The sequence below is a fragment of the Rhipicephalus microplus genome, chromosome 9 (assembly GCF_043290135.1).
Source record: "Rhipicephalus microplus isolate Deutch F79 chromosome 9, USDA_Rmic, whole genome shotgun sequence".
NCBI classification, from domain to species: domain Eukaryota; kingdom Metazoa; phylum Arthropoda; class Arachnida; order Ixodida; family Ixodidae; genus Rhipicephalus; species Rhipicephalus microplus.
In genome coordinates this window covers 40873386-40901293 of record NC_134708.1, presented here as the reverse complement: position 1 = coordinate 40901293, position 27908 = coordinate 40873386, and the positions used below count along the sequence as shown (strand labels likewise).

General features: G+C 45.3%; 2 long non-coding RNA genes across 2 annotated transcripts; both read right to left on the bottom strand.

The window, feature by feature from the left end:
- Window positions 1–268: 268 nt before the first annotated feature.
- On the bottom strand, window positions 269–26563 carry LOC142771685 (uncharacterized). The gene is made up of 3 exons (XR_012886068.1): window positions 26404–26563; window positions 23783–24043; window positions 269–3780 (listed from the first exon to the last, which is right to left on the bottom strand). It is a non-coding gene; the product is annotated as an uncharacterized LOC142771685 (long non-coding RNA).
- LOC142771684 (uncharacterized) lies at window positions 8359–18177 on the bottom strand. The gene is made up of 3 exons (XR_012886067.1): window positions 17986–18177; window positions 11563–11818; window positions 8359–9012 (listed from the first exon to the last, which is right to left on the bottom strand). It is a non-coding gene; the product is annotated as an uncharacterized LOC142771684 (long non-coding RNA).
- Window positions 26564–27908: the final 1345 nt, after the last annotated feature.

The following is a 27908-nucleotide window of genomic DNA, read 5'->3' as shown; positions in this document are numbered from 1 at the left end:
TGCCAATGCCTCCACCGCACCAAACGCCAGCTTCAAATCGGGCGCTTCAAACCTCTGTGCGGGCTTCTTACGCTGCACGGCCTGGACGTCCACCGGCAATATGAGACGTGCGTCTTTATCGCCTCACGGTGCTCTTCGACTCGAACTCCGGGCACTGCACCGGACTTGTTTGCACTGCATGGCAGCCCCAGCGCGCTATTCGCACCTTTTAATGTCTGAGAGAAGCGACACCGAAGCAAGTTGGCTGCAGGCAAGTGCTCAAGTGAGATATATGGTATCGCGACGCATAATCCATCGAATCGGTGGCACAACCAATATGGGTTTCCTGAAATACAACGCCTGCATGACAGCCATTTCCGGGCGTTCTCGAGTGTGCTTCACTACGTCACGTACTACTTGCCCACGACGCGTTGCTCTGCCTTCAATTTTCAACTGGTTCCTTTGCTCCATTGAGTTTATTTTGCGACGGGACTTTCCGATCCCGTGTGAATGAAGCCCGGACAAGGAAGCCACCGAATGGTCAATGAAGCATCCAGTCCTCTTCGCTGCTAGCATCGGAAACCAAGTCCAGAGGTGAGCCCCTAACACATAGTGCGGGATGTGGTGTTAAGTTGCTCTCATGCAAACTGATTGAAAGTGTTAAAAATATTATGTATGAAAGTCACTTCAAGCATTCACATTGTCAATTCGTTTCTTAGACTGCTGCTACGACATCGTGCGCTTCAGTTTATGAAGCGTGACTTTGTGCAGATGGGTGATCGATGGATTGATGTCGCTGTGCCCTCTGGATTGGGTGGAAGGTCGCGTACGCCGCTTAAGCCGTAACACAAAATGAAGTACTAACTATATTTACCGGCGTGAGCCTAACTTGGCAGACCACGGGATCGCGTGGCCGAAGGCATCGACGCGCTATCTAGCGACGAGACGCCTGCTGCGCTGCGCATGCGCGACCCGAAGTATCAGTTGGCCTCTCATGTCGCTCTCTTTGCCGCGCTCGTAGCCAGAACGACCACTGAGTGTCGCTGCCTTTGCTCCATCAAATTTGTGCTTTTTGTTTTCTTTTACGTAGCGGCTGGGATGGCGCTGGTTCCAGCGCCGGGCTCGCGTCGTTACTTATGCTGGTTTATAAGCATAACAAAGCGTAGCCAGCCTCAGAAAACTTGATGAAGCCAAGCACACAAAATTAAGTTTTCTCAGCCCAACTTGGCTTTGTTTCGTCAAGGAAAGTTTAATTTAGATGAGCCCAGTTATGATGAAATAAGTGCAGTAAGTACAAACTTATATTTAAAAATAATTTTAAGGCTATATAGATTTATTTAGCTTAATGAGACTAGACTCGGCGATTACAAATCAGTGTCTTCCTCTTCTTTGACTTTGAGCTCATAAAAGTTTAGCCTAAATTACTTTATTGTGTTTTATTAGAACCTCCTTAACTACGCCTAATTATATTCAGACTAGTTTGATGATGCCATGATCAACCACACATGAATTTTTCTATGCTTACCTTGGCGCTGCCTCATTAGATAAGTTGTGCCTAATTAACCTAATTATGCCACGTTAAACACCGCTATGTTTCTTGTGTGAATAGATATCAGACTAATTGATGAACCATATCTGATACGCGTCCTGAGTAACAATAGGTAGACATAAATTAGCTTGACCAGTATAGTGTCAGTAGTTGGAATGTTACAGGGTTTGGCACCTCGAGGCTCGTGAGGAAGTCGACTGAGATTATTCGGCCGCGATAAGGCTTGCCTTATTTGGGCAAATTTTTCTCAGCAAAATGAAATGATAGCATGATCAATTATGCGTACTCGGATTTCGCTGTACCTGTTATTTCTTCGAACCACTGGGCGCATCAAAGCTTTACTACGCTTAACATAAGAATAGCAACCTGGACGGGGCCTAAGGTTACTTGCGCCCGAATTTATCAGGCGATACCGTGCTGAACAAAGCTAGATTAAATTTGGCTACACTAAATTCACTTGACTAGGCTTATTTAAGTTCAACTTGGCCTAACGCGACAAAGGCGAGCAGAGCTGAGAAAATTTATTTCTGTGTGCTTGGTTTCATCAGGCTTTGCGAGGCTGCCTACGCATAGTTATGAACCAACTGGCATGACTAACTACGTGATCCCAGCGCTGGCATCGGCACCGTGGAAGCCTATACGTTAAAAAATGACGGCACAAATTCGACAGAGCAAAGACAGCGAACCCAAGTGTCGTTTTTGCCGCTAGCTGGTCGGAGAGAGCGACATGAGCGGCCAACTGATACGACGGGACGTGCATGCGCACCGCACCAGGCGTCTTGTTGCTAGATTTCACGTCGATGCCTTCAGCCAGGTGACCTCATGGTCTGCACACTTATGCTCACGCCTGTACTGAATGATCGCATTTAACTCGTGCCTTAAATTTAGTCACCAATCATATCATGTCTTCTTCGTATTATATGCTTAGTCTTTTTTTTACCTTTTATGCTCCTAAATGTAAACGATTTGAATAGTTCCGACCTGTTGCTTTAAACTGTCTACGGTTAAGAACCTATGGGAAAGTAGCCGTTTTCAGCGGATCCCTGCAATTCCATACAAGAATCGCATATTGTGCGATGCTTGTATGGAGGAGCAGGTATCGGTGATAAATTATTGCACGAATGTTTTTTTTATTTTCGAAATAGTTATTGAACATCATTTCGTTAAAAAAAAACTAGAGATTAATCGTTCTTCCTTTCAAAGATTTTTGTCAGCTATTTGATTCTTGGCTAACCTTCCAAGGTAGGTGTGAGCAAAAAGTTTAGGATCTACATCTTCGTCTGAGTGAATGCACGTGTGTCTCACAGAAAACTCTTAGCAGGTATGCGCCGCTGATGTAGTAAAAGCACAAGTAATCGCCACGCGCTAGCTGGATTCCATCGACATCGCGTATGCGCCACACCTGATGCACTGAACTTAAAATGATTTCAGAAAATGCTTCTTCGGTAACGTATCCGCACCATACGCACTCTTTCTTAACGCTAATTATGACATGTCTGCAACAGTATATACTCCAAGTCTTGCTCAAAGGGGCTGCGGCATGCTGCACGTGACTAAATGCTTACAAGTAGCATCACACAGCTTGACAGATGGGCCGTGTGCGAAGAGAGGAAAAGTCTATGCAGGATGCAGAGACATGCCTGCAACAAAGTCAATGTCTCCGCGAAATTTCATTATTTAATAGGCCCCTCTGGTGGCAGCTGGCCTTAAATTTCATATACGTTTAGGTAGCTGAGGAGCACTCACATCTGATGCCAGCTTGCCTAAACTTTCATATAACTTCACGTAGCTGAAGAGCGCTCTTAATATCTTCAGCTGCATGACGTTATATGAAATTATAGGCCAGGTAGCACCAGAGTGGCCTATAAAATAATGAGATTGCGTAGACATTAACTTTGTTGCAAGCACGTCTTTGCATCCTGCACAAGAAACCACACAGACATTAAAAAAAAAACAAGCTTCCTCTGGGGTCACACAAGGTCAACTTCATATGCGTCGTGCTGCACGTCATCGGTGACCAGGTACCACCGCACATATCACCAGCATTCCTCGTTAAGGTCGTCAAATTGCGTGCAGAAGTAGTCGGGAAGATGGTAGATGACTCGCTCCTTGACAACGCCGACGAAACGCATAAAACCAACCATCAACTCTATTCCCCTCTGGTGGTCTCGTACCAAAACTTGGAGCTCTGCACGGTCGAGTTTAGTAGTCCTGGCTACGTCGTACAGCAGGCCACCACTCTAGTGACATACCTGCACGTGATATAATGTTACGTTTAGGTAGACGTATAAACATATATGGTGCACTGTAGCGTAAGCGGTGGAAGAAGGTGAAAGGACTGTTACATCGTTAAACTCCAGGGATGATCTCATTCTAGGCAATCAATCCCTTACTGAATGAGCGAAAGATGGCGGTATTACTAATAGATCGGAAATGTAACTGCAGTTAAAGTCGGATTTCTAACATGCAGGTGTGCTAATAACTAAGTGCGGCAAGCATATAGTGTAACTGAACGTGTATTTATGCACTAGAAAATTGGTCGAAATTAGCAGATAAATACTTGGTCTAATGATATCAGAAATTTTGTTGGCGGATGATAAGTAGGACTAAAGAAGCAACCACATTTAAAAGCGGATGCTAGACGCCTTCATAAAACAAGGACAAAACATTTCATTTACCTCTTACAGTAAAGCTGTGAAACGGCGATGGCAAATAGAAACCTATTTTCGTGTTGCTTGTTGCAATGTTCTTAGAAGGCATCAGTCATTTGCACACAAAAAAGTGAGATGGCTATTTCTTCTTAGCAAGGATCAGGTGGAAATAAAACCAAAACACCATCAGAATACCGAGAGAAATTTGTCATCGTTAAGAGACCAAGACTGCAATTGTTCAACTCAGCCTGGATACTCACAGCATCTCTTGGAACTCGGGATTTTAAGGCATATGCGGAACGCGCTTCCATAGATGTTGCATGTGTTCTCATCCTGATTGGAATAATTTCCTTACGATTTGTAATGTGAAACTCGGCATACGCACTCCCATGGATCGTGCGCATATCATAATTATGCGATTTGTGACGATTGAACTGTAGTAACTTGCCGGCTTTAGTTTCCTCAACAGCGATGCAATTAGAGTGCACGGCTTTGTCTAGGGCTCGGGATAATGTGCCACCACTTGTGGTTTCTTGAAGGAGCGCTGAAACTAAAAAAAGTGTAGTTTTTTTCAGCTGCAATAATTAGCTACCTACCTACTTGTCATGGCTGCAAACCTTGGAAAGACGAGCACTTGATGGTTAGTTATTCGGAGCCCGATTGATTGCGCTTAGCTGCAGTTCAGTTTTAGAGAGCCCCGAGAAAGGTAGGATGCAGTGATTTTCATGCAAATACAGCTAGCCACGTGAGCACACATAGCTGGGTGCATATGAGCCGCGCGTAGCCAACATCCTTAAATGAAGGCTTTCGGTGCTCAGCTGTCTAAAAGCCAAGGTCAAGTTTGGGCGCGACGCCCGCGTGGCCACCGAGTTATGCGTTACTAAGAAGATACACTGCGGTAAAGTCGGTTCGTCATCTCCTCTGACAGCGGCGGTGGCAAGGATACGGGCGTGCAAGCGCTTCTCATTCGGCCCGAAGAACTGCTAGACGACAAAATTCATCTTGTGACGCGCCACAGATGTAATCCTAAGGCTTTTCGCGTGCGCAGCTGTGGGGATGACAGCGTTGTAGCGAGAGGAGGAAACGCGCTGTATAAATTCTCAATTACAACAAGACTAGTGCCGCCTCTTAGTGCAAATAGTCCAGACTAGCACAGAATTTTTAGTATCGGCCATTACCAGCGATGCCACTCAGGTGATTAATTCCTTTTAACTTTCTACTTAAGAACAATGGAGATAGGTGATCTGGTACGTTTGTGAGCTTGCATATAAATTTTGATATCCGTTGTAGCACTTTTGCTCGGCTGAGGCGTATGTTGGTCCAAGTGCACCTGTTGCACAGGCTCCGACAGCTCAGCTTTGCCTACACATGCAGAAAGTTCGTCCAACACTGCATTATGGAGCTACGTGGTATCGCTGGTAATGGCTGATACTAAAAATTCTGTGCTAGTCTGGACTGCTTGCAGCATCTGATTTGATATAATTTGCGCCAAATAGTCAAACAGGTTGTATTCGACCTTATCCATAGCCTTAGCAACTGTTTTTTCCACAGCAGTATCAATAGCCTCCGATATATTTTAATTTATACTTAAAGTGTGGCGTGTGGTAAGGCTAGAACATAAAAAATCCCTGTCTCTAACTTAGTCAATATTCTCCAGAATTTTAACCTTGTGAGAACGAGCAGAACAGTCAGAGGCGTCTGCGCAGTGATTCTCTCCACAGAGACAACACTTTTCTGCTTTTTCAATACACTCACTTAAAGAATGGCTCTATCCGCAGGCGCGGCAGGGAAGGTTCGATTAACATTCTCCCGCACTTTGGCCAAATCTCCAGCAGTTTTTGCATTGAATCATGCAAGAATCTAGAGGCTCTACGCGAAAAATCAATGGTCATGACTTTATTTCTGACGGGCATGTTGCGCCTACAAATATCGTGGCTGTTTAGGTTAGGATCCTCTGGTCGTTTACTAGGTGATTACATCGGTAAATCGAAATGACAACTGCTCCAGGGAGCCTGTTTGGGGTCTCAGCTGGGAGTCGAAGCCTTGCACAAGGTCTTTGGTACCCGCAAATATAGGCAGAAAGAAAGCTGATGCGATCGAGGAGCGGGCTACAGGCGGAAACCTAGGCGCCGGGACAGGAGGAACTCTTAGGCCGCGTTCACACTGAGCATTCCGGCCGCCGAAAGTGCCCCGAATCTGGTTCGGCGGCGGCGAGATCCGCCGAAAGGGCCCTCTCCGCGCCGATCGCTCGCGGACCGATTTTTGCAGCGTCTGCCGCCAAATCGGTCACCGCGGACCAATAGGAGCGCTAGTCAAGGAATTTCAAAAAATGGCGGCCAAGCCCTACTCACTTGTTGCCGCAGTGCATGTAACAATGTTGAAACCAACGGGAGTTTAACCTACTCTGTGCCTACTTCGCCTCCGTATTTCGTGAAAGAGGTGACCGAGCTTGCTGTTGGCGTGACCGAGCTTGTTGCGGTCTTGCAGAGCAGAACGAACCCACCAACGCCGCTGGCGTCGGTGGTTTTTCTGCTCTTCGTGCATTACATGACAGCCACTTGCCAGCAAAGTAAGCAGTACTGTCTTTTCTTGCTTCTTGCGTAAGAGAATCGTCGAGGTATACACCACCGGATAGCGTAGTAGCGTTTGCGAGAAGTGACAACGACCGGTTGACAGCGCATGCATCCCGCGTTCGCCCCGTAGTAGATGGCATATTCGGCGGCGCGGGACGCGTCCAGTGCGAATGATGCTGCGTTTCGGCGGCAGGGGAATTTTGGTCGCTGTAAAAAGCGGATGATTCAGTGTGAACTAGGCATTAGGAGGCTTCTTCACGACACAATCGCATAATTTATTTACATATCTACACACTAAACCAATTCTGACCCTTAAGGGTGTAAATGAGCTTGTCGCCAGACGAACACCCTTTGCTCCCTATTGGGTGTTCAAAAAAGGGTGCTGAGAAAGGGTGCAGAGCTCAGCACCCTTAAGGAAAATGTGCAGAGCAAAAAATTTTGAAGGGTGTAATGAGTGCACCCTTTAAAAAAAGGTGCTGTGAAGTCATAACACCCTTTCAAATGGGTGCTGGAAGGGTGCTCCACATCGACGTACCAGTGGGCCAAATCTAGGATTGATGCTGGAGATGTCTAAAAATGCAGATTGCTGTATACTCTGTAGACCATGCTGAGTGACAGCCCACATACAGTTTGTTAGTACTTGAACACATACACTAAGTCGTCCATTCCACCCTGAACACGTGCACCATGCACACGGCCGGCCCTCCACAGAGTGCCTTCCGCAGGCGCTTATGAAACTAGCACTGAAACACAGTGACAGCTCTAGGTGGGGCTTTTGCATCATCGTCTTTTAAAACACAGTGTCTCTGCAGTGAAGCTACTGGTAAGTTGGCTCCAGTGTTTTGCTTTCTCTATGTGTAGGCAAATAGAGAATCCGGCACTGTTATCGAGAAGTGCTGCAATTGTGCCTTACCCTGTCCAGGTGCTGTTCCTCATGTTTTCGTTTTTGGCTGCTGGATAGAACAAGCTGCACTTCTAAAGAACAGTGTCGAATTTTAGATAAGCTGGTACTGTTGCAAGAGCAAAGTTAGCTTCACCACAAAGGAAGTGTGATTTGGCAAAGCCGTTGTTCTCCAGCAGAAAACAAAGTGGAGGCCCACTTACAGCTGTCTGTACCTTTGTGTACTAGTTACCAAAGTGCCCTCGAGAAGCGCTCGGCAGAGTGCCGGATGCATGGTGCAATGTTCAAGGTGGAAGTAGACAATATGTAAATATATACCTTAAAGCAAGCTATATTGAATAAATATGTGTGTTTTAATAATCATGAAATTGATCCCAGAGTGCGTATATGGCCTGTGCTACCCATTTTTGGTCCAGAATGAATGTAATCTATTCAAGGCCCCTTGCTGCACACATGCATGCACAATTTATGGATGCTGGGTCATCATACAGACATGCATGCCTGCAAATTAAAAATTCACAAGTTTCGAATACTGGTGATTATTTCAAATGCCATATACTCACTTTGAAAGACACACAGATAATATGCACTAAATACAGAACCTTACCACATTGCACTCTTTTAAATTATGTGTAACAGATGTGAGCTTTTATGCATGTGAGAATGCAAGATATTAGGCCCCAACAAAAATTTATGACAAATAAATTAACATGATGCCAATAGTCACTATTTTATTGTACATAGCATACAACCGAAAAAGATTGACAATAGTAAACATGAGCTATGACCTTCTGCATCGATTGTAACGGTGAGATCTTTGTGAGTGAGGATCAATCTTCTGTTTTTTCAAATCTTTTTTTCTTACGAGTAGACATCTTTTTTGTGACGAGACTTCTTTTTTAACTTTTAACATTCTGACTTCCCTCCTTGCATAGTAGGTAACAAATAAATTATTTAGAACAACAAAATATAAGTTAGAGGTACCAGCAGTCCAAAGGCGCTTATTGAGGGTGTTGCCAGTGCCCACAAAATTGAAAAAGAAAATAGATAGGAGAGTAGGTGTGTGGTAAAACATGTGGGCTTATATAACATGCTTTGGTCATCATGCTAAAAGCCTTGACTACAAACTTGCTCAAGGCCTATTTACAGCTCTCCTTTTATATATGTGTGTGTGTTTCTAAACTTGTGTGTTACAAAATCACAAATATTGGCAAAGTAATGCAAGTGGTGTTGGATTAATATAATGTGATCATTCAAACACTTGCACAATCCATCTTCAGCTGCCCAGGCGACTTTGGTTCCTTTTACAAAAGTGAGGTCAGGGCGCTCCTTCTCTACAGCACATCCGCACCCGGAAGCCTAAAATAAAGACAGAAGTAATCACTAAGAGTTTCACAAGACAGACTGTCCAAGATACAAAATGCGTTGTCATGCTGGAGTGTTCTTAGTTCGATGTGAGTAGAAGTCAGCATCAAAATTCGCTTTGTTTTCAACGGAAAACATGCTTGTTGGAGGTCCCCCAGGCAAAAAACTGTGTAAACAACTTGACAGTACCTGTGGGCCTACAGAGGGTAGCACGTACAACAGATTTCACATAAAAAACAAATAGCATAGTAGAAAGAAAATTTATACATAAGAAACATCTGAGCAATGATTCAGCATGATGCACACGTGAAACATGAGTTAGGTTTGAGTAAAAAAGCTATTCATCAAGTGATTGCGCACATCCGATTTGAACAAATCGAATAAGGCACTGAAAGTAATTAGGGTTTTTAAAGAATTGTAAAGTGCCAATAAGAAATATTCTAGTCTAGCTCTACAATAGTGTGTCATGTATGTAGTACTAGTATTTGCCTGTTAGGTATGCTGTAGTCATGAACATATTCAGTTTTCCTAATACCTTAAACTTATTATGTTGCAGTCCAGCTGTTCATGTTCAATAAATAATTGTTTATGTTAGCATTTAGGTTACAAAATTGATGCTAAAAATTTGGCAGACCCCACATGCTTTGGGAATCGATGTTATGCGAAACACGCATAACATGTATTTTAATTTTTTTATTGAGTGATCTTATGAAGTGGAGCTCAATATAAGTACAAATTCTCGCACACACATACGTTAAGCAGCCGCATATGTTTCATTTGTTATGGGGAGATGTCACACCTTTGACAACATTAGCAGTTATTTGCTGTTTCATAACGATGCCAACAGAAACATGGATATTAGCCACACTAGAAGTGGTAGGCTGGTATGAAGCACTGGTGTTTGCGCTGGCACTCGCGACGATGGTAGCCCTCAACACTGCTACACAAATACTTCACAGGATGTTGCCTGACTACAATTGACTTTGACTCGACCTCACGGCTGCATCATAGGAGTGCACATGTAATAGTTATAAAATTTGAAAGCCAGTACTACAACGGCAGTTGATGTTACACAAACATTTGAGACTATTTGGAAAGTATAACCGAGGCTGGGCATGGCTCTGTGGTAGAATACTTAATTACCAAGCAGAATACTAGGTTTGGATTCCTGCTAGGACACTTGACTTTATTCTTTGCATTCATTTGGTCAATGCTGCCTATGTCAGCTTTTTAACATGATAGCGTTGAAGAGCTCGTGTCGCAGAAAACCCGCCGCCGGCGTCTGCCCCGTTGGTGTTGAGCGAAAAATCGTCTGTGCATCTGTGACCGAGAAATCAAGTTACCTAGTTTCCAGAAACTCAAAATTCCTACTTATGACCTAATGGAGGCACGCTAATTGCTGCAAAACAAAACCCCCAAGTTGACTACTAGACACTCAACACAGGGCTTAACACACGGAAGTCTATTGACATCGGCCAAAAATTAACGTTAGATGTACAGCGCTATTCCATTTCCCCATTTCATGACCTACACAATGCCATGATAATTGTACCCTGGTATTTTTGGTGGCTATATCGCACAAAAAATGCAAGGATTATGTCAAAAGAATGGCATCAAATTTTACCGGCATGTCATCGAAATAGAGACACAGGCTACTAGTCTTATTTATAATGCTAAGAGTATTTAAGGTAAAGGCATTGAAGATAGCTGGTGGCCTTTTTCACTATCTAGGTATCAAAATTCTGCCATGTCAGTCATAGTTTACTGACATTGCAAGCTCAAGAAAAGTGTGGCTCTGAAGGCATCAACACAGCGTTTTGCCAGATCTTTTAAGAAGGCAGTCTTTAAAATTGCTAGTGTTTCCAATTTTTTTTTGCTATAAATTTCGTGCTTTGCATCCAAATGTACCTCCATCCAACTTGTTTTTTTTGCATTCGTGCTCTCACTAACTGCTTACCTTGTCTTGTCAAGTGTTCGTTCACATAAATAGGACTACTTGATCTAAAAGGAAAGGCCACTGTAGACAGACAAAAGTTTTTTGCCTTATCCAGAACATTTCATTTGTAACATCGTTCATAATGCACTACTATTTTTTTTCAAACTAGGCTTGTTTGTTCCTACTCTGTCTGCAGTGTCAATATCATCAGGAGTAATGGTTTTTCCATCATCGCCCAAAAATTTCGGACAGCGTCAAAAGAAAACCCTCATCTAAGACGCCTTTGATGTCGGATAGTTCAACCTTGAATACAGTGTAAATTCTTCAATTTTCATCTGAAGTTGCTTATTTTCACCTGGAAGTTTTTTGTGCCTGTTTCAAGGTGCAACAGGCTTTTCATGCAAAGCCTTTATTTCTAAAGAGAGCGCGTTGACACTGTCACCACCTTCATTCCACACTTCTTGAAGGACCAAAGTTCAGTAAGAATTTTGTGCTTGAAATCCTCTGTTTACCATGACAAACAATTCACAGGAAACATTAGTACTTTTGCTTGGCAGGAGTGCATGCAGTAATACTAACACAATTAAAGCAGGAAATAAGTGTCTCACCTGTGCAAAAATGATTTTGGCAAGCACTGTGAAGACCACACACACTGCTGCCAAACTGAGGAGAATATGAAGACCACTTCATATAAGTAGGCAGCGTCCAGTAGCTTGGTGAGGCACAGCGCATAAGCAGGTTGAACAGAGCTGATGCTTGAAACAATGGTTCAGAGTTCGCTGGTGCTTGGGCTCCTTGACCTTGTCAGGAAATTTCCTTGAGCAGCCTCACTCAAATGAAATGACAGACCGTGCCGAAGAATTTCTGCACCAGTGCAAAAAAATTATTTTAGTGTGGTTTGTCTAGACTGCATGCGCTGCTTGCCGAATTGCAGTGAATGGCTAGAAACGCATGGCCAACATATATTTAGTGGCACGCAACTGAGAAATACAAAAAGGGCATGCTGCAGTATAAATACAACGAAAAACATGCTGCTGCAGAGCTTTTCATGTCGATGTCATACATGTGAATTTTCATTCACCTTTATAGCTCACTCATGCACGAAGATGAAGTTAGAACTTTTAGATGAAGACACCCCCTTTTAGCTGTATCGACTGCACGTAATTAAGAGATAAACATGCGTGAGTAATGCTGCTGCCTGCAATCGATAAATTCTTTTCTTGAAGCTGACCAAATATATGCACGAGTGCATCCATAGAGGCACATTTGCATTTCTGTAGTTATGATACCCATGTGATGTGTTTCTTAAGTAAATGTCATGCAATATGCCCCATATGAATATTTTATTCCGTAAAATTGCAATACCACTACATATACATGTCCGTATGCGCATATGCATCCACTGCAGATAAAGCATAAAATTAAAGCAATACTGACACATGAATTTTTACCAAGGTAGTGAAGGGCTCCAGAAATTTCGACCACCTGGGGTTCTTTAACGTGCACACAAATCTGAGAACACAGGCCTACAGCATTTTCACCTTTATCGAAAAAGCAGCCAGCAAGGCCGGGATATCATCCTGCGACCTTCGGGTTAGAAACCGAGTACCTTAGCGACCAGACCACTCCGACAGGACTTCAATCTCCCTGTTCCCCCGTGTAGGGTGATAGACCGTCTTTGCTGGTCTGGTTAACCTCCCTGCCTTTCCTTCTCTACCATTTATTCTCATGAGTTCAACGAATAAAGCTTCCTTCAAACGGCTAACATTCGGAAGTTTATAATTTGCCTGAAATTGAGTTCACTAAATGTATATTGTGTGCTGCTTCATAGTGATCATTGATCTAAATTGTTCTGGTTGGCTAAAAAGGCACTACTCCTCACTTCTAATCAAACAGCACAAGCTGTCTAATGACCATAGGGGAGGAAAAGTGGAAACGCTAAGACAAAACATCAATCTTGAACCCCATGCCATCACAATGAAGCAGGCAAGCTTCTGCAATATTGACCGGCAACCAGGATCTCAGACACTGCAGATAGCTACATAACGTAATGGTTTCCCAACATGACGTAAAGGCAGCAGAATCACATATTGCCTAACCTGCTTCATTATGATAACGATGAGACAATAACGTTATTGGCCTCTGTATGCTAATAACAATTTACCTTGCATATCATGTGACATTAACATTCAATATGACGTCATGAATCTTGCATCCTACCATGTGGTCTAAGTACCAACAAGGTGGTTTTGGTGACGTTGGTGCAAGGCAGTAAACAACAATCACTTGGTGAACATTATTTTTGATATTATTCAATTGGCCTGATGCGTACATCTTCAAAAAACGGCAGTTTAGATTTGTTCATTCTTAGATAAATACAATGTCTAAGTTTGCATGTCAGCAGCAACATATGCACGCATACTGTGATGTATAACCTTATTGTGTTTTGAGCAATAAATTAGGCATTCATACACTGCACATATCACAGGTCACTTGTAAATCTGCAGCGAGGTCATAAAGAATTTATGATATCAGATAAAGCATTACACTTGTATTCGAAAGTGTCATTGGAAGCTTTGGTATAACTTAGTTTTAGAATGTTTGTAGACATATAGGTATTCGGCAAAGTTTTAACTCTAAAGCGGGCTGCAGCGCCCACAATTTTTTTACAAACCAGAAGAATGCAATGATATGTGAGCAGGGGGGAACAAGCAGTACCACCAAAATTGCACTAGAACGAGTGAACTACTGCTCAACCTAGTGCTTGCACAGCTAAGGTACGGCTATTCGGCCACTCATAGAGAAAATGTATTGACCCAGGCGTAATTGCACGCTGTTGTGCCTCGCCCAAGTTCCACGTGGTCTTCGCGGCCTGCTGGCACCTGGCAGCTGTTGATGAGTCAACCCTGCACCGGGACGGCGACGGACGCGGACAATCGGGAAAAACCACGTCGCCGGCTCCTCTTGACACAAAAGTCGTTGGCCAAGCTTTTGTCAGCCGCCGAGAGCGACACTCCGAAGCAGCGTCGACCCAGCAGCTGTACGGGGTATTCTGCCTTGCTTGAGTCAACCTGGCTGCATCAGGGAGCGACTTTGCGCATGGGATTCCACGTCATCTCACTGTGGTGCCACGCTGGCGCGTGGGGTCTCCCTCACCAAACAGCGAACTGGGCATGCCTTGCCCCCTTTCCTAGGTTCAGAGGGAGGCGGTGTTTGGCTTTCCCTCTTCGGGGACGGAGAGGAAGACGACGATCTCATTGGAGTATCCTGCGCATAAATTTTCTTTGCAAGGGATCTTGGGAAGGCGGACGATGTATAAAAACGCTAGCGCAGAGGCGCTCGTGGGTGATTCTCTTTTCACGTTGTACCACGCTACCATGTAAATACTGTATATAAACATTTTTTTCTCCTTCTCCGGCTTCTCTACTCGTCCTCTCCGGGGACTCGGATGGCCCGAGTCCGCACCACGCTACCCAAAGGCGCAACAGTGGCTGGCAGCTTATGGGATTCGCCTGCGTCGGCTGCATCGAAGTGGTGAGTGCCGCGTGTTTGCTCTTCTTTTCGCCAGACTCGTTAGCGCAGATGGTCGGTAACGTGGTAGGGTGATTTTGGTAAATTTTGATTCGCAGACCAAGAATTGGGTGGCTCGTGGGCAAAATTACCTTAGAAGAGAAACGGTGTGCATATCTAAGATGGAGAAGTTTAAGGTCCAAGAACTCCTCGAAATTTGTCAGGAGCTGAATATTTCGGTCGGCTCGGTTAAAAGAAAACAACAAATTTTGGAGCACTTGGGAAAAGAGGAAGTGAGTTTAGAAGAGGCCATTGAGGCCAGAGAAACCATTTTGGCAAAGAAAGAGGAGCGTGAGCGCTTAGCCCGTGAACAGAGAGAGGATGAAATAAGGAGGGATCGCGAGGATAAAGAACATGAAATCCGTCTGAAAGAACTGGAGCTTCGTATGTCCGTGGGAAATCGAAATTCAGGGGGTGGAGAATCAAAGATAAAGGATCTAATCCACACCTTCAAGGCGGGTGACGACATTGCATTATACCTCGTGCATTTTGAGCGAGCATGCGAAAATGCAGGGTTTAGTAGGGAGACTTGGCCACAAAAACTGATATGCGTACTACCAGGCGAAGTGTCCGATGTTATCGCAAGAATGAATAAAGAGGACTCCGAGGTGTATACCAGCTGCGATGTTTTCTCTGAGGTCGGCCCCACACGAGAGTACGGGTTTTAGTCCGGCTGAACTTGTCTACGGCAGGAACTTGAGAGGTCCGCTGCCTTACCTAGACGATGTGGCGATATTTTCGGACAAATGGGAAGACCATGTTGAACACCTTCGGATGGTTTTGGAACGGATCAAAAATGCAGGTCTTACGGTAAAGAGAGAGAAATGTCATTTGGGCTGTGCTGAAGTAAGCTATTTAGGGCACATTGTAGGAAATGGGCGTCGTCGACCGTCCGAACTCAAGGTAGCCGCGGTGGTCGGTTATCGTCGTCCCAGCACTAAGACCGAGATGAGAGCATTCCTCGGCCTCACAGGTTACTATCAGCATTACGTCCCGAATTACTCCGAGATTGCCAGCCCTTTGACAGATAGTTTACGCAAGACCGAACCTGTGAACATTCAATGGGACTCTAAAAAGGAAGACGCTTTTCAGAAGCTGAAGCACGCATTGAGTGAGAAACCCGTCTTGAGGGCACCGGATTTTGCAAAACCTTTCACTATTCAGTGTGATGCAAGCGAACGCGGTTTAGGAGCAGTGCTATGTCAGACGGACCAGAGTGGAGAGGAGCGGCCGGTTTTGTATTTGAGTCGCAAATTGAGCAGCAGGGAAGAGGCTTATAGCACTTCGGAAAAAGAATGTGCTTGCATTGTTTGGGCCGTACAAAAACTAGGCTGCTATGTTGCTGGCTCTAAGTTTATTATAGAAACTGATCACTCTCCACTAACCTGGTTACACCAAATGTCACCTAAGAATGGTCGTTTGCTCAGATGGAGCATAGCACTGCAGCAGCACAATTTCGAGGTGCGCTACAAGAGAGGTGGCCTTCATACAAATGCAGACGCCCTAAGTCGAGCGTTTTGACTCGTCAAAAGACGCGGAAGGTTTGTTTGATTTTTTTTGTTTACCTTTACCTAGTTTATGTGTACTTTTTTTTTTCAATGTGTTACAGTGAGGGCATAGAGAAATTTTTTACTGACTCCCTCGTTGTCCCGAGCTCTACCGTTTGCTTGTTTAGCTTGATTATAATGTTATCTCGATTCCAAATGGAATTACGTATGAAAGAGTTACTGGACACTTGTCCCGATTAGTATGCACATTGTTTCCTTGAGCTTAAGTTATTAAGATAAGATGTTTGCTTTGTAAAATCTGAGGCCTGGCGATGAGAGTGGCGTACACGCGGTGCTTGTCGCATTGTGTGTGGCTGACAAAGGTCGTTTCTTGGAGCTTGTCACCCACTTTTCACCGAAGCGGGGCGCAGAGGCCAGCTCTTGGAGCATTCCAGTTTGACCAGGCCCTTCGAGAAGGCAAGAGCCTTGCCGGAACGTCGCCGACATCGACCCGGCCGAGCTGCATGGAACAACTCGACCTCCCGATGTATCATCTGGCGGCGGGGGTGCTGTTGTGCCTCGCCCAAGTTCCACGTGGTCTTCGCGGCCTGCTGGCACCTGGCAGCTGTTGATGAGTCAACCCTGCACCGGGACGGCGACGGACGCGGACAATCGGGAAAAACCACGTCGCCGGCTCCTCTTGACACAAAAGTCGTTGGCCAAGCTTTTGTCAGCCGCCGAGAGCGACACTCCGAAGCAGCGTCGACCCAGCAGCTGTACGGGGTATTCTGCCTTGCTTGAGTCAACCTGGCTGCATCAGGGAGCGACTTTGCGCATGGGATTCCACGTCATCTCACTGTGGTGCCACGCTGGCGCGTGGGGTCTCCCTCACCAAACAGCGAACTGGGCATGCCTTGCCCCCTTTCCTAGGTTCAGAGGGAGGCGGTGTTTGGCTTTCCCTCTTCGGGGACGGAGAGGAAGACGACGATCTCATTGGAGTATCCTGCGCATAAATTTTCTTTGCAAGGGATCTTGGGAAGGCGGACGATGTATAAAAACGCTAGCGCAGAGGCGCTCGTGGGTGATTCTCTTTTCACGTTGTACCACGCTACCATGTAAATACTGTATATAAACATTTTTTTCTCCTTCTCCGGCTTCTCTACTCGTCCTCTCCGGGGACTCGGATGGCCCGAGTCCGCACCACGCTACCCAAAGGCGCAACAACGCTTTGAGAACCGCACCTACAGCACGCTGTGTCAAGTTTACGCACACTTAATCAAGCTGAATATCATGGTAATTTAATATTATACGTGCCCGGTGGATGCAAACACATTTGGTCACACAGGAAAACACATCTACCTTATAGTAGTCACACACATTTAATGATCATGTAGCTGTTGAAAAGAGGACGAGTAACATATAAAACTTTTTTCATATACTTCTTTGGCACAGAAAACGAACAAGGCCGCGTAAATACCAACGCGGACACCACGTTATTCTTCTCCATTCTTCTAAATTAAATACGGAAAGATCTAATTCAACGCGAATCACCGGAATACTCCAACGCACGCGACACACAGACGACGCTTACGGCTTCCATGCGCCGTCCCCAAACGGCGTCCGACGGCATTGCAAAAATATAGTGATTCGCAGCGTGAAGAGCATCGCCCGCCGACTCACAGCATCACAGCGCACATTGCTTTAACCTCCTTCTCCACAGAAAAAATTCATCCGCGCGTAACGTCTCTGAGCTTAGACTTGAGCCTAATGAAAGCAGACACGCCAGCAGGCTCACTACATTAATAAAAACTCACTTATCGTCTACCAGCTAGAAAAACCTTAGTTCACAACGTTATTATACTATAGCGCTTTCGGTGTTAACCGCGGGAGGAGCATAACAGCCTGGATCGGGCACGCCGCGGCCTGGCCGGAGAAGCAAAAAACAAAGCGTCGACAGCAGAAACATCCACCTACCTTTTTAGTTTGGCGAGCGCTCGACGGTACAAAGCAGCCGGTCCTCTCTTGAGTATAGTGCATCTTCGTAACAAGCAGCACCGACACAACACGAAAGACAGCGCAAGCACACTTTGAACAACATAAAAAATCGACTTTAAACGCTCGGCACACGGCCGTCGCGGCCTCCAGGAAGATACCGCCATTTCTGTCCTGCTGACGCCACCGATCCGCATTTGCGCACATAACTTTTTATATGATAAGTAAATAGATTATTTCTGCTTAAATTTTAAGTAAAAAATAGTGAAGATAGAAGATACGTTAGTGCGTATTGCATAGATTATTTTTTATCTTTGAAAATGACAAAATCACAATACGCGTAATTGCGCAAAATTTGAAATGTGAAAGAGCGCGCGAAATTTGAAACGTTTGCTTGCTTGTGTATTTCTTATACCGATACCTTGTTAACATCTGTACATTGGTTGAGTGGTTAAGCTGGCTGTTAAAAACAGTGTCAAAGCGGTTGTATTTTAGTACAAAGTACAGGCAGCAAACAAAATTTGTCACATCAAAATAAGCGTATTAGTTGGCAAACAATATTTTAGCTGTCTTTAGTGAATTTTCTTTAGGAAAATGTTTTAGTCAAGGCTCATTTTAACTTGCTTTGAAGAATATTTCTATGAACAAAATCAAGAAAACGTTTCTTTATAGTTATAATATTAGAACGTCAGTCCATAGCCCGCCATAAAAATTGGTAACACGTGTCAACAGATACATTGTAAGGTTAACAAATATTTGTACAACACAAAAACTGTTTTATCTACCACGGTCTTGTTGGTTTGTATTTCTTTGCATCAACAAATGTATGATTTATATATACTGTCATGGACGAAGCTTTGTTTTCAGTGTTAGGCGCAAACGAGGCTATGTGTAAGTCACAATCCTGTTGTAGCTCTACAAGCTGCGTACTCCGCCATTGGCTAGTGAGCTTGTAGCGCATGGCTTGGTCAGCGCCGGCCGTGAGGCGACGAGAAAGAGGCAGCAATAATGCAAGAACCAGTGCAGAACTTACGTTCAGCCTGGCACTATCGCTATTCAGATATCAGTTACTGCGGTGGGGCTATTAATGAGACCATGGTGTCTAACCACTAGACATCTAAAAGCTGTTGGTTATGCTCTATGACCACGTTACTCACAAAGCTTTGTCGGCGACTGTGCACCCTAATGGGTGCTCATCAGCACCCATTAGTTGTTGCACCCTAGTTTCCACCCTTTTGATGTGTTCACCCTTTAGGTTCCGCTTGTAGGGTGCTGAGAAGCGAATAGGGTGCTCAAAGGGTGTGCTTAGGGTGTCGGCACCCTTTTTGCACCCTTAAGGGTCAGAATCGGTTTACTGTGTACAGTAGTTCGATATACTAGGCATCAGGATGTGCCATGACATGAGACACCACAGGCCCAAGCGAAGGCCAGAGAGAGAGCACTTAGCGAACACGCGACGCGCTTTTTATACCCTCGTCCATGCACGCGCTTCTTGTCCGACGTCGACGGCGCGTCTGAGTGACGTCGATGCGCGTTCGATGTGGTGCGCACGGACGCCTCTCGCGTTGCTGCAAGACGTGGACCGCGTCAGCAGGGCTCACCGATGACTGTCTCTTGCAGGGCCGGTGGGTATTAGCATGCTAATTGACGCGTGCCTTTTATTGTATTTCTGTCAAACAACGTAGTTGACAAAAGAAATTAAAGTGCGGAAGGTGGGAGCACGCCTTGGAGCCTGCCGACACTACGGACATCGTCATGCCCGCTACTCGCCCCCCGATCGTGGAGGCACCGCCGTTGACGGTGTCCAAAGGTGACTCTCAACCGGCCTTAACGCGCTCTACGTCTTGCAAGCAGCCACTATCATCTATCTCGACGTCTCCCGCAGCTGAAGTTCCTGCCCGTTACATGCTACGACCGAACTTCCGAATGCTGCTGCAATGACCGAGGACTACGTGGCAGCTTCGTCAATAGCCGTACAGATGGCACGTTTTGTACCACCCACGCAGGCGGACAACCACCGGGCTGTCCACCTGCGTGGGTGGTACATTTATACCTTTGACACTGGACGGCAACTACCAGACGTGTGTCCGCAACGCAGGCTCGTTGATGACACGAGTGACGACGCCCAATCCTACTGCCTGTCTACCACCCGTGACAGCGCACAGAAGAAATCATCGCGTTCGCCGTAAAACAGAACTTCCCCTTTTCAGGCATCCTGCTATACAGCCATGCGTTGCAGCCATGGTCTTCAAGACGGCGCAAGCGCCTACTAGGTCTTCCCGACGGAATGGCCAACCACTTATCATGCGCATGACTACGCGTAGTGCGCGCGGTGCCGTGTTTCAGGCCCGACGTTTTTGCGTCCATCGACTCGACCACCCCTGCCGGCACGCCAGCCGGAACGAAACGCTGACGCCGGTGTTCTATCGACGGCGACGTCCAAACGAGCACGACCAGCCCGCTACTCCTTGTCGAAAGCCTGGTCTGCGCCCTGTGAGCTGTCGGAGGCCCCGCCGCGGTACTTGCACTTCAGTACTCGGTCGTCCTGGCTCCGCTTCGATGCATTGCACCGTCTCGGCTTCATCACCGGCTATGCCTCTTCAGCGCCTTGACACGGCTCCACCACCGACCACCTTCGCCTGCAGTGAGCGTTCCCGGCACGGGGCGTGCTCTCGAGTGATCCCACAAGGTTACTATGATGTCCACCTGTCTATGACCACAGGGTCTTGGAGTCTCCTTCGACCTCTGCACTTTTCCCAGTGTCGCCCACCAGAGGTACACTGGTTGCTGATAGCCCCTTTCCGTTTACGAGCTGGATTGCTCGCGGACTCTTCAGCTTCTCGACCTGGACACTTTTGTATTCGTGCTCTCATTGTTTTTATGCTTGGTTCATTTCTGTGTGTAGGGGGGGGGGAGTAATCTGTAGTGGCATCATCACAATCATCATTTCATAGCCACAGTGCCATGCCTCTCGCGCAGCTCATGCAAAGCTCGAGGTGCGCGTTAAGAGAACGAGTTCACGCGCCTGGCTTTACGGCCGCTGGCAGCCGCCGCTACACTTCAGCCACAACGAATAAAGTTGCAAGTTTGGCACGGCCCGTGCCCAGCCATGGTGGTTTAGTGGCTAAGGTTCATGGCTGCTGACCCGCAGGTCACGGGATCGAATCACGACTGCGGCGGCAGCATTTTAGATGGAGGCGGAAATGCTGTAGACTCGTGTGCTCATATTAGGGTGCACGTTAAAGAATCCCAGGTGGTCGAAATTTTCGAAGCCCTCCACTACGGCGTCTCTCATAATTATATGGTGGTTTTCGGACGTTAAATGCCACTTATCCATTGGCACGGCCCCGTCGGCCGCCTTCGACGTCGTCTCACGTCTCTCCCTTGCCGCTACACTTGTGTTCGTAAAATAGGTGGATAGCAATATGGAGCGTCATCTGTTACAGCACTTTCAGTTCGAGGCCTATCTCTTCCATATTGGCATGCGCACGCGCGTGCGCCTTGTGGCCTGAGCACGCGCCTTCTGGCCTGAGCACGCGCCTTCTGGCCTGAGCACGCCTTGCTTTTCGGAAGACGTGTGACGGTGTCAAGGAAAAAAAAAACAAAAGGGCGACTGTTTTCTTTCTTTTTGTTGAAACAGAGACACTGCAGGTTTACAAACAGGCGGGCGCAGAGGCGAGGGCAAGACGGGAGGGCAAGGTCAGCGACGCAAAGTGGGAGTTGCGGAGCAGGAAGCATGGGCGCTGAAAACCTGAGACAGCGAGAGAGCAGAAAGCGAAACGAGAGAAATTTTCTTTTTTAGCACTTTTTTTCTTCGAAAGAGACGATGACAGCCATGACGCTTCACGTTTTTTTTTCAAAGGCCTTGTTTTTTGTTGTGTTCATCTCTTTTCGGTAATTATTTATCGCGTCCGCAAAGCAAGTGGGTGTTTACGCTGCGATGATACTACAAATGAGTTCATCTCTGCTTGCGACGAAGAAGCGGAAGCAGTTTTCACTAAGCGAGACAATGAATATTCTTCGGCAATTGAAAGGCAAAGAGCAGGCTGTTGTGACCAAAGAACCGAATCGCACCACAAAAATGTGGATGAGCTGGAGGCCTTCGCGCTGCAAAGTTTGTGCTGCTCGCGTTAAAAAAAAGCAGACTTCTGTAAAGTAAACGTGCATTTTGTGGTGTTTACTTGTGCATTTGTTTTTTGTTTTTCTCATGATAACGAGTTCAAGGACCCACTGTTGTAAAGGTAAGTCGTTTTGGTCGGTGAGAAATAAGTATTCATGATTAATTTTCGAGCTTTCGCTATAACGACCTTTAAGAATAACGAACAAATTTTTACGGTCCCCTGAAGTTGGGTATAGCGAGATTTCACTTTATACTGCAACCGGTTTTGTTTGGTTTAGTTTTCTTGACAGCAGATGGACATATGCGGCCACAGTTTTGAAAGAAAATCATTGTAAAAAATAGAACGTTCTGTGAGCACATGCATATTTCTCTTAGTGCAAGCATGGCAGCATGGTGTAGTCTGAGCCTCTCAAAGGAGGCGCTTCTTCAGATTGTTTCTTTAGGGCTGAAAGCATTGCTGACAACGATAATTTTTCACTCCAAGTTCTGGATTTGGAAAGCACCAACAGTGACAGAGACGATGCAGAAAGATGGAAGTTTCACTTTACATCATTTTCGGCCCTGAAACGATTTTGATGATTTTGCATAAACATGTTAAGCCAGTACAGCAAGTCCTAAGAATCATTCACAGACAGATCTATTTAGGTTCTTGCATTTACTATTTAAAATACTTTAAACATGCGAATTGCAACAGATTACAGTGGCTCAACCGAATGAAATGGCAACTTCCCGCATTCACGATATGTAGTACCTTTTCTTTTAACATTACGTAGCCCCGGTGACTGATCTAACTCGATGTCTAGTCTCGCCCTGCCGCGGTGGTCTAGTGGCTAATGTACTCGCCTGTTGAAACTCAGGTCGTGAGATCGAATACCGGATGCGGCGGCTGCATTTTCTATGGAGGCGAAAATGGTGTAGGCCCGGGTGCTCAGGTTTGGGTGCACGTTAACGAACTTCGGGTAATCGAAATTTTTGAAGCCCTCCGCTATGGCGTCTCTCATAATCATAAGGTGGTTTTGGCATGTTGAACCCCACATATCAATCAGATTCCTAGTCTATGTCACTGAACATCTTGTAGACAGCATGCATTATCTGCCTGTGTTACAATAAGCTTTGTGTGAATGTGAGCTGCACACCATATATTGCCCTAGCTGACTAGTATGTCAAAAATTTTGCTATAGGAGACTTGTAAGCTGCAATGTTGTGTAAGAATCGTAAGGCATTTTGTGAAAAAAATCACTTCAGCTTGTCGCTGCAGTGAGTGTCGGGCTCGTGCTATCAATTATAATGCCAGAATTCACGCGTCAGCTGCTGTAACTCTACCCCTGAAGACACAACTACATTGCCCAAGTTTACGATTATTGGTGATTGCTCGTCAAATACTTTCTATTTTTCCACATGTCTTTGCACATTGTCGATGAGCGGGAGAGTAAGTAAGAACGGTTTGTAGTTTGGCGACATGTTACGAAGCACACCTCAAACGTTTCATGTGCTCCATCTTTGTTGCCCGATGGTGTGCTCTGCAGGGTGCACTCGATGGAGCTCGACCCATCCTGTGCACTGTGGCCAGCGATGGTTGGCCGTTTGAGGAGTTGAATATCTCTACATGAAAACTGACAACCCTACAATCTCTATAGTTCAGCAATCTGAGCAACTCACCAACACGTTGCAGTTGTGGCGCAGTTAGCCCTTCTGAAAGAAGTATGTGCACAGCTTCAACGAGGAGCACAAAGTGGTTAAGGTAGCGCTGGGGCAGGATCCCTGTACAGATTGGCACAGCGTAGAACAGGAGCCAGTGCCGCCATTCACTTGCCTTCCAATGGCAGCGCTATTTGATTGAGCGTGGAAGTCTGGTGAAGCACTGAGGAGGCCTGATGGAGAGCACCTTCTTGTCCACTTGAGCCACAGTTATTGGACGCCCTGCATACAGTGTAACCTTATATACTTTATTATAAAATTTCATGTATGTGGCAGATAATTTTGTAAGGAAAGGGACAAAGGGGGACACTGTCCTCTACAGAAGGATGAGTGACAAATAACTGCAGGCACCAGAGACATGCTGCGAGAGAGTTTGTCCAGTTGATGTCACTTTTTTCTCTTTTTTACTTCCCACCCCATTTCAAGTGACAGCACCAGTGTACCTCACATTAAATAATTAACAGAATTTATATGTACATGCCTGTGGCAAGAGAATAAATGGAGAAAAATCTCAAGGGAGGACACATTAACATGTCACAGCAGCAATTCTGTTGGCCTTTGAAGTTGCTTTTCACAAATATAAGCTTTATTTATGACTATATGTCAACGAAGATGAAGTTTTCAAATATTTTATATGGACACTAAAGAGCCAAACGATTTTTTGTCCATCAGTAAAATACAATTTCACAATCCCAAAAATGTCACTCTTACTACGACATGACGCTTAGTAATAAAACCTGAAAAAAGAAAATGGGGGTGGCGATGCAACCTTGAGATTCCCACACTAAACTCCATAATATATGAAATTTCGTACGCATCTACTGGGCCTTACATAGCTTCTAAGAGATAAAAATGAAGTACATTGTTTATCTGTGGGTGCCACAGACATAGCATATGAAGTATGAGAAAATTTCATCGAGCCAATGCGACGAAAATACATAAAGTACATTTTGAAATTTCTTATGTGACGCATGGAGATTTTGGCATACAATTTAAAAATACTTCAACCTTGATTTTCTCCTCTAATAATGAACTCATGGTGGTCAAACATATGCCATTAACATTCTCAGAATACACTTTGTCGATTTAAGCAACATCACTGTTCCTCTTTAGTGTCCCTCTAAAAAGAAAATGAGCATGCACTTTAGTTGCTAATAGACGGCAAAGTGTGTAACTAGTGCCTATGCATAGGCTATATTAAGTAACCAACCGATATCTCATTCCAATAAAACTACATCAACTGAAAATGCTCTTACTTTTTTGTTAAATACTTAAAGCAACAGCTTTTCTCTAAATACTGCTGCATTCACGTGAACTGTTAACCTACAATGATTTAGCCACGCAATCTTTCTTGTAAAGCATGTTCATATTTATACCAGCCATTTTTTTTAAACAATTACATTCAAGAATCTGTATTCATACTTCAAACCAGTAAACAAGATATTTATCATACATCCTCTGTTCATTTTTATAGCTAATTTAGCAACAGGTATACATGCTTCTTCAGAAAATTCAGGAAATATTCAGTGTGATGACGAAGACCGAAACTGGCTATCAGGCACAGACGCGCATGTTAGGCAAGCGAGGAGGAGAAAGAAGAAGCAGAAAAAAACAGCTTGCCCGACGAACGGGTGTTGTGTCTGTCTCGCTGATTACATCATATTAGTTGGGGGAATTTTTTGGTAATGAGCTATGCATTGTACTTAGTCAAAGGCACAAGGCTACACTCAAACCACCTTGCAATCTACAAGGCAATACTAACCTATGTAATAAGGCTTTTGATTGTTACTTGAGTCAAACCAAGTATCAGTGAAACACCTACCCTATCGGGAAAAATTGCCATGGTGGATACTGGAAAACATGGTGGGCGTAGTGGAAATAATAGTGGGCATGGTGGAAATTATGATGGCTATCGTGGGACGTAGTGGAAAATATGGTGGTTATGCCGGGACATACTGGGTGGTATGGTGTACAGATGATGGGTAAAGCGGAAATGATGGTGGAAAGCAGAGGCTAGATAGTGGGCAATAATGGGACACTCTGCCCACCATTGCGATAATGCTGGGAAGCCCTAAGCATATGGTGGGTGGCGCTTATTATGGTGGGCTACATGGTGTATCAAGCTGAGAAACTCTTCCCACCATTGCGATAATGCTGGGAAGCACTAAGCAGATGATGGGTGCTGCTTGTTATGGTGGGCCACATGGTGTACCAAGCTGAGAAGCTCTGCCCACCATCGCGATAATGCTGGTAAGCAGTAAGCAGATGATGGGTGGGCTTATAATGGCGGGCAATTTATATAGTGTACCAAGCTGGGATCTGTACACCACATGTTCTACCACCATGATTTCCACCAAAGGTTAGGCCTAGTGACCGAGCCCGTACAATTGTGTTATCCGTGCTTCCGGGTTTCAGAATACACGATTACGACGATTAAGTATGACAATACAGCGCAGCCATATGGCATCAATTAACCTAAATGAAGCATTTTTCATTGTGTATGGTGTCCGCTCAAGAAGCAACAAACATCAATGCGACGCGATTAAAGTACTCCCAGAGAACGTAATTAGGTGTCTTCTCACCGACAGCCGCCGGTCGCACTCGCCGGCACTTCTCTAGCTCTTGTACGAGAACTCAGACATGGCAATTCGTGTGCTTGGTGAACCAATATGATAGCGTAATGTTTCCGGCACACTGCATTCGTTTGGCCAAGCCGTTATGTAGTTGTTGCTTTAGCGAAAGAGCTACAGCATTGCGCTGCCGCGACCGCCCTCTACATTGCACGAAAAGCATCCCAATACTCAATCCAATAAATTAGGCGGGCGTATCTATGGAATGAGCCTAGAAGCGTCAAAAAGCGTGAGCAGATGTCGCCCTTTAGAACGAGCGCGAAACGGATATTAAACTTGGCAGACCCCGCCGGTAAACTGTTGGTGCTCCCCAGTCTACTTGGTTTATTTTCTTGAAGTTGTGAATTATAAAAAAATAGCACTAGTGCCATTAACATAGTGGCAATCGTTACAGGCCGCAGGTGGTTGTGTTTAATAAATGTGCAATTTTTAGTAGCAGGTGTAGATCTTGTCTATGTTGTGTACACGACAAACATAACTTAAGTTGAGCCTTAAGTTTGTATGCCAACTAAGTATTTAACACACAGCCAACGTCATGTTAGTGTGGCGCAGTGGTTAGCGTCTTGGAATGGGAATCCGAAGATTGCACGTTCGATCCTCCGCAGCGCCTTCTTTTTTTTTTACGGGACGGGTGTTTTTTATACCGTTTTTATAGAATTCTTTTTTATTTTTTGTGGCAGCTCGTCACGGTGATTCTGACGTCATTTCGCGCTCAAGTGTTGCCGGCACTGCAGCACCCACCATACCCACCATGCGCCATGGTGGGCGTTTCCCACCATTCACCCACTACATTAATCCACTATAATGGTGGGTGGTGGTTTCCACCATGCCCACCATTTGTTTTTTTCCGATAGGGTAGTGACGCCCAGAAGAACACAGTGCATGTATTCGACTGTTTGACCAAGCACAAGGTCAAAACCCTTCAGACTCGAGAGTGGTGAGGGCCCCTTCAAGCCATTCACTGGCTCTCCAACGTCGATGGCAAACTTCATATCTCGAAGCATGCCCTTTGCTGTCCACAGCTCCTCTGCTATAACATTCATCTACCTTAGGCCTCCTGAAAAATTATGTCGTAAAGTTTAAGCAAGCACTAAGCCTGCATTTAATCACGTAATATAAATAATGCAATCTACACACAGGCTCATAGCAATATTTTAAGCCACAAACCACATCATGCCAATTTGATTTTCTGTGTACTAGATAATATAAGCTTGATCACCTTTAATTTCGCAAATGAAGCTTAACTGAAAAAAAAAAGCTTATGGACTTCAGCATTCAATGACAGAAGACTCCTAGATACAGAATGGAGCTTGCATGAACGGTGGCGAGGCTATGGACTCTGGGTAGGCAGCCATTTTTTTGTCAGAGGTAGCCGCGGGGAGTGCAGCAGCGTCGTCGTGTTTGCGAGCGTTGGCGTAGCTTGCAGGCGTGATCGAGTGTGATCGCGAAGCAAAGTT